A 12,997-nucleotide genomic window follows, 5' to 3' on the forward strand; every position below is an offset into this window, starting at 1 on the left:
CCTACAGGACAGAGAAGAACTGCCCCATAGGGTTTCCAAGGAGTGGCTGGTGGATTCGAACTGCTGACCTTTTGATTAGCAGCCAAATGCTTAACCATCACGCCACCAGGGCTCCATTCCATAAGGAAAAGAAAACAGAAAGTCTGTGTTTAGAACCCTCCTGGACTCTGCATTATGTGTCTCTTCCTTTGGCTGATCTTAATTTGTATCCTTTCCCTGCAGTAAGCAGTAACCATGAGTACAACAGGTTTCAGTCAATTCTAAAGGTCTTTCTAGAGAATTAACAAAACGAGAGTGTGGTTTTGGGACCTCCTGAACTTGCAGTATCAGAAGTGAAGATAGTTTTGTGTGGAGACTGTGCTCTCTTTGTAGTTGCCCTAAATACTTCATAAAAAGTGTACTAAAAATCTACACCAGTGCTGAAAACAGAGGGAAAAAAAAGATGGAAAGAAATCCATCTCCTTTTTTAAAACTAACAAACTGTTGATACCAAACTGGTGAGAAAAGTACAAGAATTGGAAATTCTAGGCCATTCTTGCCAAGGCCATTCTTAACAGAGAACACAGATGCAAAAATCTTAAATATTAGCAAATCAAACGAGCAGTATATCAAAAGAATGATATCTCATAATCAGGCATGGCTTATCCAAGGAATGTGAAAGTGGTTCGACTTCAAGGAAAACATCGTAAAAGTTCATTACATTACCAAACACACCCACACGCACACTCCCCGTCTGTGTTAGTCATTAGTACAGCTCACACACACGCACACTCCCGTCTGTGCTAGTCATTAGTACAGCTCACACACACGCACACTCCCCGTCTGTGTTAGTCATTAGTACAGCTCACACACACGCACACTCCCCATCTGTGCTAGTCATTAGTACAGCTCACTCACACGCACACTCCCCGTCTGTGTTAGTCATTAGTACAGCTCACACACACGAACACTCCCCGTCTGTTAGTCATTAGCACAGCTCACACACACGCACACTCCCCGTCTGTGTTAGTCATTAGTACAGCTCACACACACGCACACTCCCCGTCTGTGTTAGTCATTAGTACAGCTCACACACACGCACACTCCCCGTCTGTTAGTCATTAGTACAGCTCACACACACACACACACTCCCCATCTGTGTTAGTCATTAGTACAGCTCACACACATGCACACTCCCGGTCTGTGTTAGTCATTAGTACAGCTCACCAAGTATTTCTGGTTTTAGTTCCTTTCAGCACCTGCTAGGATTGCACTTCTCTGCCCTGTTTCAAGTTAAGTGTGGCCATGTGTCTTGGTTAGCCCAATAAATTTCAATAAAAAACAATATACTAAAAACTAATATACCAGCACCAAATACCCCTATGAAACTCATTATTATTTTTATTATACGAATGTCATTGAAGATGTTGCTCACTCACTTGTATCAGAGGTTCTTAATCTGACCTTCATGGACTAACTGTATGGAGTCTGTGAATTCCCTGAAATTATATCCCAGAAGCAGTTTCCAAATACATGGTCTGACAACAATCAAAATCACTGGGGTGCTGATAATACACAAGATTTGTAAAACCTACCTCAGATCTACTGAACCAGAATCTGCCTGGGGATAAGTTCAGAATCCTCACATTTAACAAATTCATGACAAAAGTCCATAAAATGTTAGAGGGTCTATGACCCCAAAAAAGTTAAGAACCACTGATGAACACTGTACTCTAGTAAAAGCAAGTGATGTTTCTTACATACACAAACACAGATGATCCTAAAAGTTACTATACTGTCTGTAAGTAACTTACCCCAGGTGGCTACTTTTATCACATACTATTACTATAAGGATCCATGGGAGATACTCACTCAAATCTCAGCATCAGGATTAGCTGTGCTTCTCCCCCGAACAACTAGTTTATTTTTACCTTATGGACTTCAGGTAACTTTGCTTTCCTCTTAGTGATGGCTAATGAGAAATTCAGAGCTGTATTTGTATACCTTGTGTACTAACCTTATGCCTCGCTTCATATTATTTTTCTACTGTTATTATTTTCCCATAATCCTCAATGCTTCATTTACTCTTCCTTCTGGGGAAAGGGTGTGCAAATAACAAATATTAAAGAACCATGGAAAGAACATACAAGCCTTTTCTCTTCTAGACTATCACACGGAGAATCGTAATATCCCCTTAACAAGAAGGCACTTTCTAATTTCAATTAGGTCTATTTCCAAAAGCATTTTTGGCAATTTATAAAACTACATGTAATATGTTTTGTTGTTACGTGTCATTGAGTTGATTTCGACTCATAGCAACTCCATGTGACAGAGCAGAACTGCTCCATAGGGTTTACTGTGCTGTAATCTTTACGGGAGCAGATAATCAGGTCTTTCTCCCATGAAGCTGCTGGGTAGGTGCTACCTTTCAGTCAGCAGTTGAACACTTAACCAGCTACACCACCAGGACTCCTAAGTGTAGATTCCTCCTCTAAGTGAGTAACAGTGGAAACTCTTTCTTTAGTAAATCTTATGTTTCTTTCATTAAACAGGAGAACCAAATTCTATCTCCTGATTTTCGCCATACCTATCTGGATTTCAAAGCCTAACCAGAATTTAATTTATCTCAAGTACATGGTAACACTGTACCTTTTTTATTTTTTTAAATATAATATAAACCCTTAAAAATCAAAAAGGTGCAGAGTTACCATGTACTTGAGATAAATTCTGGTTAAGCTTTGAAAGCTTCAGATAGCTATGGCAAAAAAACAGGAAACAAAATCTGGTTCTCCTGCTTGATGAAAATAAGATTACCTAAAGAAAAATTTTCCCCTATTACTCAGTAAAAGGAGTAATTTAATACTAAATGTTTTCTACCAAAATTTTATAACAGATTCCAAAAAATCTTACAGACACAAACACGTTTGATCCTGTTGGGTATATGTGATAGGGCTCCAGAAAGCTCATTTTTGATTGCTTCAATTTTCTCAATGGTACTGGCATTTTGAGAGAAAGATGTGAAACAGACATTTTAAAAAGTGGAAGAACAGATAACTAGGGAAGCACAGTATGACTGGGCTCAGCTGTAGTTTGGGAACATGAATTTAAGGTGAAAATAGTCAGCATAATTGTCTTTTTTCAACTGATATGCAGCCTCACAGGTGCTGGCTCTGAAAGGTGGAGAGATGGATTTAATAAAGGTTGTGGTTTTGCCAAGCTAAACAAGATGGGGAAAGGGAGTCAACGGATATTCAAGAGAATGATTATAATGACTGAATGGATAATTTATACTGGGTAAGAGGGAGACAAATGACATCAAGAAGAGAAACAGAGATTCCTGCTTCCAACGCTGATGGAATAAAAGAAACCAGATTTCCCCTTCTGCCTTAAACAGTTAGAAAACCAACAGGTATCATTGAACGGCAATTCCGGAAAAAAGGAAAACAAATGAGGTGAGTCCTAGGAATGCCCAAGCAAACTGTCTGAAGAATTTCCAGGCCTCATCACAAGAAGAGGACACCTAAACAGCACCTAGTCGTCTCACTCTCACCAAGTTGAGGGGACACAGTTCGAAGTTTGGGGAAGCCAAAAGTAATCAGAATTTCTGGCACAGAGTACCAGAGAAGTTGCACAGAGGCGGAGCTCTAGAGATTTGCAGAAGGGTCCCCTTAAGTCTTTGGCTGAGTATTGACCTACACATGTGTGTTAGAAAACTATCTGAGGCCGAGGAAATAACCATTGGAAAGAAGTAGGCAAAACAGTCATCATAGCTCACACGGGGCTAGGAGTAGTTCACATTCCCACCAGCCAGAGTGGAAACACTCACCGATACACTGGGCAATGGGCAGAGTCCTTCAGAAGTGGAGCCAAAGTAGCCCTACTATAAATGCAGTTCTGGACCTACACTAATAAAACTAAAAAGCAAGCTTCACAAGAATCAAACTGATTCTAAGTAACTTCATCCCAGCCAAAACCAAAATATTTCAAGAAAATTTTTTAAAATCCAGCTCTAGAAACGTAATTCACAATGTCTGGCATCCAATCAAAACAATTGCCAAGCGAGAAAAAAAAAAACGAAAAATATCCATTACCAAAATAAAAATCTACCAATAGAAACTGACCCAGAAATGACCCAGATGTTAAAGATTTAGTAAAGGAAGATGCTAAATCAGGTGTTATAAATATATTCTTCATGTCCAAGAAGGCAGAGAAAGTATGAACACGATGAAGATGGAAATGAAAAATTAAAAAAAAAAAAAAAAAGGAACAGAGTTACCACTGAGCTGTGGGACAACATCAAGTAACCTAACCTACATATAATTAGAGTCAAGGAGTGAGGGGAATATTGAAGAAATGAAGGCCAAAATGTTTCCTAATTTGATGAAATGTTCACCTTCTCCTCACGTATCAACTATCTTTTTATCCAATATTTTGCATTTATGACAACAGTAAAAAATTTACTATCCAATTATTTTCTGCATTAATGACAGATGTCTGCTAGTAATGAACCTCAAGATGCGAGGCAAGACGACACTGGCTGTGATGGTTAAGGATATGTCAACTCGGATGGGCCATGATTCTCAGTGGTTTGATGGTTATGTAATGATATAATTTGGCATTTACGTAATGACGCAGTAGTTCTCCATTTTGTGGTCTCATGTGGTCATCCTCCATTTTTGCATAAAAATGATTTTGCATAATGACCTGGTCTTTGAAACCTAACCATGTTGATAAGTGAGGAAAGGATGTATAAACCCACAGATACAACACATTAAATAAAAAAGTATTTAGTAGAGTTAAATCATTGCAATCAGGGCACTACAGAGAGTGACTCAGAAAGACAGGAGGTAGTAATGCAAGTAGGATGCATGAAATTGTGAAATTACGGAAGGGTACCACTTAACAAAAACTTCTCATTCTATTTTTATTGCTTTTGTTTGATCATTCCATTGCAACATTGTGTTTTACTAGGTATTTCATTGAAAGTATATGATATTTTGGCTGATTTTGGGTTACACAGGCCAACAAATTTTGTACATGTGATATCTGTTTTTCAGAAATGAACTTCCCTTTTGTTTACTCTGAAATAGTTTCCTTTAGCAGAAAAACGAAAAAGGATCCGTACCTAACACCATACATAAAAACTAACTCAAAATCAAAGACCTAAAAGTAAAAATTGAAACTATAAAGTTCCTAGAAGATAATATAGGGACAAAACTATGAGACCTATTTATTTTCCAGTAAAATAATACTAAACACAACTACAAATGCATGAGCTACAGAAGACAAATTACATAACTGGGTCCTCCTAAAAATTAAATACTTATGCTCATCAAAAAAGTAAAAAGACTTTATAAAAGGAGAGAGAACCTACAGATTGGGAAAAAATCATTGGGACTGATACATCTGATACAGGTCTCATCTCAAAAATCTATAGAAAACATCAACAATTCAACAACAAAAAGACAATCCAATTAAAAATGGGTAAAGGAAAAAAACGGTTTCCTTAAACTTTCCATGCGTAGATGCAAAATTCTAGTATTAGTAAATAAGTTTGAGTTTTGCTATCATACCCTGTATTACTTAACTTCAGAGTCCCTGGGTGGTGCACATGGTTAACACAATAGAGGGCTAAGCAAAAGGATGGGGGTTCAAATCCCTCAGGGGTGCCCTGGAATAAATGCCTGGCAATCCACTTCCAAAAAAATCAGCCATTGACTACCCTATGGAGCACAGTTCTACTCTGAAACACATGGGGTCACTATGAGTTGAAATCGACTAGATAGCAACTGCCTTTTTTTCTTGTAATTGCTTAAATTCAGTAGACATGTGTAAATCACTGAATCATTTTGATCATTTTACCTTATAACATTTGACAGCTAATTATATGTCAGCTGCTATTCTAAATAACTTACAAGTATTAGTTCATTTAATCTTTACAACTACCCTATGAGTTAGCTGGGTTAGGTATTATTCCCATTTCATAGATATAAAAAAACTACACTATAACCTGTCAGGTTAACTTAGGTGGTTTTCTTAAGGTAGTCTGTGCTAAGTGGAAGAGCAAGGATTTAAACCCAAGCCGTTTAGCTCTGTTAAAGGCACTTTTTAAATTTCTTTTTTTTTGCTTTAGATGAAGGATTACAGAGCAAATTAGTTTATCACTAAACAATTAATACACAATGTTTTGTGACAACCCCACAACATGTCTACACTTTCCCCTTCTGAAACCTGGGTTCCCCATTACCAGCTTTCCTGTCCCCTCCTGCCTTCTCATCCTTGCCCCTAGGCTGGTGTGCCCATTTAGTCTTGTTTTGTATTATTGGCCTGTCTATTCTTTGGTTGAAAGATGAACCTCGAAAGTGACTTCAATACAGAGTTAAAAGGGTGTCCAGGGACATAAACTCAGGGTTTCTCCAGTATCTGTCAGACTAGTAAGTCTGGTCTTTTTTTCTGTGTGAGTTAGAATTTTGTTCTACATTTCCTCCAGCTCTGTCTGGGACCCTCTGTTGTGATCCCTGTCAGAGCAGTGTCAGTGGTAGTAGCCGGGAACCACCTAGCTGTGCAAGCCTCAGTCTGGCGGAGGCTGTGGAAGTTGTGGTCCATTAGTCCTTTGGACTAATCTTTCCCTTGTGTCATTGGTTTTCTTCATTCTCCCTTGCTTCAGATGGGGTGAGACCTGCAGAGTATCTTAGATGGCCACTGACAAGCTTTTAAGATCCCAGATACCACTCTCCAGTGTAGGATATAGAACATTTTCTTTAAAACTATATTATGCCAGTTGAGCTAGATGTTCCCTGAGACCATGGTTCTCAGCCCAGTAATTTGGTCCCTCAGGCAGTTTGAATGTGTCTATGGAGCTTCCATGATCTTGCCTTGGTCAAGTTGTGCTGGCTTCCCCAATATTGTGAACTGTCTTACCCTTCACCAAAGGTACCACTTATCTATTGTCCGGTTAGTGTTTTCCCCTCCCCAACCCTCCCTTCCAATCTGGGCATCCAAATTGGTAAGAAAGAAGTAAAACTGTCCCTATTTGCGGATGTTATGATACTATACATAAAAAAAAACCCAAAAGACCCCACAAGAAAACTACTAGAACTAATACAAAGATTCGGCAGATTAGCAAGATACAAGATAAACATACCAAAATCAGTTGGATTCCTACACACCAATAAAGAAAACTATGAAAAGATAATCAGGAAAGCAATACCATTTATAATAGCCCCTTAAAAAACAAATACTTAAGAATAAATCTAATCAGGAATGCAAAAGACCTATACAAAGAAAACTACAAAAGACTACAGCAAGAAACCAAAAGAGACCTACGTAAATGGGAAAATATACCATGCTCGGGGATAGGTAGACTCAACATTGTGACAATGTCAATTCCACCCAAAGCAATCTAAAAGTACAACACGATCTCAATCCAAATACCAACAGTATTCTTTAACAAGATAGAAAAACTAACGATTAAATTTATATGGAAAGGAAAGAGGCCTTGGATAAGTAAAACACTACTGAGAAGAATAACAAATTAGGAGGACTCACACTACCTGACCTCAGAACCCACTACAGAGTTACAGTAGTCAAAACACCCTGGTGCTGGTACAAAAACAGACACACTGACCAATGGAACAGAATCGAGAACCCAGATGTAAATCTATCCACCTACAGTCATCTGATCTTCAATAAAGGCCCAAAGTCCATCAAATGGGGAAAAGACTGTCTTTGTAACAAACGGTATTGGCAACACTGGATGTCCACCTGTAAAAAAGTAAACAGGACCTATACCTCACACCGTACACAAAAACTAATTCGAAATGAATCAAAGACCAGAGGCGGGACCAAGATGGCAAACTACCCAGTAGCTTCCACCAATCCCTCTTACAACAAAGACCCAAAAAAACAAGTGAATCAATTATACATATGACAAGATAGAAACTCTGAGCATCAAAGGCAAAATTAAGGAATCGGAGCGACGGGGGAGGAAGAGACGGGGCAGAAGCAGCAACGAGTTGCTGAGCCTGCGCAGCGCCTCAGCTCCAATTCCTTGGCGCCATTCTTTGGCATGACTGCAGCGGGGCTGATGGTAGTTTCCCTGAGACACAGAAGCTTCAGCAAAAGAAGACAAGCAGAGTGGTGCACCCCTGACTCTGTGGTGTGTCTACAACAGGGCTGGCTGCAGTATTTAGGAAGCGGCTGCTTCAGTGAAAGAAGGCAACTGAAGTGTCTGGCACCCTGACTCCCTGGTGTGATGGCCATGGAACTGGCTGTGGAGTTCAGGACACAGCTGCTTCAGCGAAAGAAGGCAAGTGCAGATGCAGCCCTAACCCCTGGGGCCAATCTCAGCAGGGAACCAGCCAGGGCACACAGGCTACACACACCTCTGGAATCTGAGATAAAACAGCGCTCCCAACACAAGGTAAGTGATATTGTCTAATTTGCCATGCATGGCTCTAATAGCTCCTTCTTTTGAAAGAACTTTCTCCTATCTATCTGATCCCTACCCCATCTGCCCCAGCTGGCTTCATTAACAGTTGATTTATCTGGGCCTGAGATAGAACCTGCTGTGCTTTCTGAGCTATTCTGCTGGCCTAGGAGAAGGAACAAATTAACAAACGGGGGGTGGGGGGGAATACTCTGCAGACTTCCCTAATCTGGAAAATCAGAGCAGAAGCGGCTCCAGGCCAGGCATAAGCGATCCGCACTTTGTCTCTCACAATTACATGGATCCAGGTGGCTATTATATTACAGGGACAGATCTGTTTGAGATCTGACTGTAATTGTTTCAGCTGTGTGGTGGAGAGGCAGATTTTGGAGGTCTGATACCACTCTGCCTAGTAACCAGGGCCTTCACCTACCATAGGCCTGAGGACTGGAGGCTCCATTCACGACACCTAGCCACATGCGAAAGGATAGTGGTGCCTACCAGTCCTTACTGGTATAAGCATTGGATGCCTAAGGTACACCGGCAAAGCCTACCCACCAGAGGGCTATAAAGAACAGAGGCTCTCCTTCCTCACTGACACTTGGGGGAAGGCTGTCAGCCCCCTGCCTTCCTCAGAATGTGACCCCCTGCCGCTACCAGAAACCAGTGCACACACCCATTACCACTGCTCCTCTATGATAGTAGGTGAGAGCCTACATCACACACTAGGTGACCGGCTATCAGGACACCCGAGCTGAAACTATACAAGAACAGTGAATGGAGGGCGGAGCCAAGATGGCGGACGAGGCAGACGCTACCTCGGATCCCTCTTACAACAAAGACACGGAAAAACAAGTGAATCGATCACATACATAACAATCTACGAACCCTGAACAACAAACACAGATTTAGAGACGGAGAACGAACTAATACGGGGAAGCAGCGATTGTTTCCAGAGCCTGGAGCCAGCGTACCAGTCAGGTATGGCACAAGCACAGAGACCTGCTCCACCCTCCTGAACTAACCCCGGGAGGGGGACCAGCCGGTTCCACGGGCGGCGTGGGACGCAGCCGGTAGGAGAAGTCCCTGGGAGGCAGTGACTGGTCTTGGAGCAGAAAGAGCAGCATCCGAGCCCGGGAACCGTCCCGCAGGGATTTGGACTGGACGCAGGTACGCCATAAACACGGAGAGTTGCTCCACCCCCCTGAACTAACCCCGGGAAGGGGAACAGCCGGGTCGCGCAGGCGGCGTGGGACGCAGCCGGTAGGAGAAGTCCCCGGGAGGCAGCGACTGGTATTGGAGCAGGGAGAACAGCGTCCCAGCCGGGACACTCGGTCACGGCACAAGCACGGGGACCTGCTCCACCCATCTGAACAAACCCCGGGAGGAGGCCCAACTGGTTCTCGGGGGCGGCACGGCCACGCGGCTGGAGGGACGAGAAGTCCCCGGGAGGCAGCGACTGATTTTGGAGTCGAGAGTGCACCGTCCCAGTAGCGGAGCCTTGACGCTGGGCGTGGGGCTGGAAGCGGAGGATCTGACCGTGACTCCAGCGGGCCAGACCCCCCCCCCGGGCAATCTCCACACAGCCAGCACACATAGGCGACACGCCCGCGGGAATCTCAGATATAATAGTCATTCCAAGCAAGACAAGCAACTCTGGCTATATTCTGAGGTGCTACTCTCCTATCTCTCTGTTCCCTCCCCCACCCTCCCCAGGCGGCTTCATTAACATCTGAATAGCCTGAGCCAGAGGGAGAACTCTGATAGGGATCTGACTGCATTTTTTTTTTAGCGGATTTTCTGGAAAAACTAGTTTCCCAGTGATGGCTCGGAGACAACAATCCATATCAAACCACTTAAAGAAGCAGACCGTGACAGCTTCTCCAACCCCCCAAACAAAAGAATCAAAACCTTTCCCAAATGAAGATACAATCTTGGAATTATCAGATACAGAATATAAAAAACTAATTTACAGAATGCTTAATGATATCACAAATGAAATTAGGATAACTGCAGAAAAAGCCAAGGAACACACTGATAAAACTGTTGAAGAACTCAAAAAGATTATTCAAGAACATAGTGGAAAAATTAATAAGTTGCAAGAATCCATAGAGAGACAACATGTAGAAATCCAAAAGATTAACAATAAAATAACAGAATTCGACAACGCACTAGGAAGTCAGAGGAGCGGACTCGAGCAATTAGAATGCAGACTGGGACATCTGGAGGACCAGGGAATCAACACCAACATAGCTGAAAAAAAATCAGATAAAAGAATTTAAAAAAATGAAGAAACCCTAAGAATTATGTGGGACTCTATCAAGAAGGATAACCTGCGGGTGATTGGAGTCCCAGAACAGGGAGGGGGGACAGAAAACACAGAGAAAATAGTTGAAGAACTCCTGACACAAAACTTCCCTGACATCATGAAAGACGAAAGGATAGCTATCCAAGATGCTCATCGAACCCCATTTAAGATTGATCCAAAAAGAAAAACACCAAGACATATTATCATCAAACTCACCAAAACCAAAGATAAAGAGAAAATTTTAAAAGCAGCCAGGGAGAAAAGAAAGGTTTCCTTCAAGGGAGAATCAATAAGAATATGTTCTGACTACTCAGCAGAAACCATGCAGACAAGAAGGGAATGGGACGACATATACAGAACACCGAAGGAGAAAAACTGCCAGCCAAGGATCATATATCCAGCAAAACTCTCTCTGAAATATGAAGGCGAAATTAAGATATTTACAGACAAACACAAGTTTAGAGAATTTGCAAAAACCAAACCAAAGCTACAAGAAATACTAAAGGATATTGTTTGGTCAGAGAACCAATAATATCAGATATCAGCACAACACAAGGTCACAAAACAGAACGTCCTGATATCAACTCAAATAGGGAAATCACAAACACAAATTAAGATTAATTAAAAAATAAAAATACACATAACAGGGAATCATGGAAGTCAATAGGTAAAAGATCACAATAATCAAAAAGAGGGACTAAATACAGGAGACATTGAACTGCCATATGGAGAGTGATACAAGGCGATATAGAACAATACAAGTTAGGTTTTTACTTAGAAAAATAGGGGTAAATAATAAGGTAACCACAAAAAGGTATAACAACTCTATAACTCAAGATAAAAACCAAGAAAAACGTAACGACTCAACTAACATAAAGTCAAGCACTATGAAAATGAGGATCTCACAATTTATTAAGAAAAACGCCTCAGCACAAAAAAGTATGTGGAAAAATGAAATTGTCAACAACACACATAAAAAGGCATCAAAATGACAGCACTAAAAACTTATTTATCTATAATTACCCTGAATGTAAATGGACAAAATGCACCAATAAAGAGACAGAGAGTCACAGACTGGATAAAGAAACACAATCCATCTATATGCTGCCTACAAGAGACACACCTTAGACTTAGAGACACAAACAAACTAAAACTCAAAGGATGGAAAAAGTATATCAAGCAAACAACAAGCAAAAAAGAAGAGGAGTAGCAATATTAATTTCTGACAAAATAGACTTTAGACTTAAATCCACCACAAAGGATAAAGAAGGACACTATATAATGATAAAAGGGACAATTGATCAGGAAGACATAACCACATTAAATATTTACACACCCAATGACAGGGCTGCAAGATACATAAATCAAATTTTAACAGAATTGAAAAGCGAGATAGATACCTCCACAATTATAGTAGGAGACTTCAACACACCACTTTCGGAGAAGGACAGGACATCCAGTAAGAAGCTCAACAGAGACACGGAAGATCTAATTACAACAATCAACCAACTTGACCTCATTGACTTATACAGAACTCTCCACCCAACTGCTGCAAAATATACTTTTTTTTCTAACTCACATGGAACATTCTCCAGAATAGACCACATATTAGGTCATAAAACAAACCTTTGCAGAGTCCAAAACATCGAAATATTACAAAGCATCTTCTCAGACCACAAGGCAATAAAACCAGAGAGCAGTAAGAGAAAAACTAGGGAAAAGAAATCAAATACTTGGAAAATGAACAATACCCTCCTGAAAAAAGACTGGGTTATAGAAGACATCAAGGAGGGAATAAGGAAATTCATAGAAAGCAACGAGAATGAAAATACTTCCTATCAAAACCTCTGGGACACAGCAAAAGCAGTGCTCAGAGGCCAATTTATATCAATAAATGCACACATACAAAAAGAAGAAAGAGCCAAAATCAGAGAACTGTCCCTACAACTTGAACAAATAGAAAGTGAGCAACAAAAGAATCCATCAGGCACCAGAAGAAAACAAATAATAAAAATTAGAGCTGAACTAAATTAATTAGAGAACAGAAAAACAATCGAAAGAATTAACAAAGCCAAAAGCTGGTTCTTTGAAAAAATTAACAAAATTGATAAACCATTGGCTAGACTGACTAAAGAAATACAGGAAAGGAAACAAATAACCCGAATAAGAAATGAGAAGGACCACATCACAACAGAACCAAATGAAATTAAAAGCATCATTTCAGATTATTATGAAAAATTGTACTCTAACAAATTTGAAAACCTAGAAGAAATGGATGAATT

General features: G+C 40.6%; 1 protein-coding gene across 1 annotated transcript in view; it reads right to left on the reverse strand.

The window, feature by feature from the left end:
* The window catches only part of CUL5 (cullin 5), a 124,128-nt gene that overhangs the window by 76,250 nt on the left and 34,881 nt on the right, over nucleotides 1–12,997 (reverse strand). The gene's annotated exons all lie outside the window — the stretch shown is intronic.

The sequence above is a fragment of the Elephas maximus genome, chromosome 7 (assembly GCF_024166365.1).
Source record: "Elephas maximus indicus isolate mEleMax1 chromosome 7, mEleMax1 primary haplotype, whole genome shotgun sequence".
Taxonomy (NCBI): Eukaryota; Metazoa; Chordata; class Mammalia; order Proboscidea; family Elephantidae; genus Elephas; species Elephas maximus.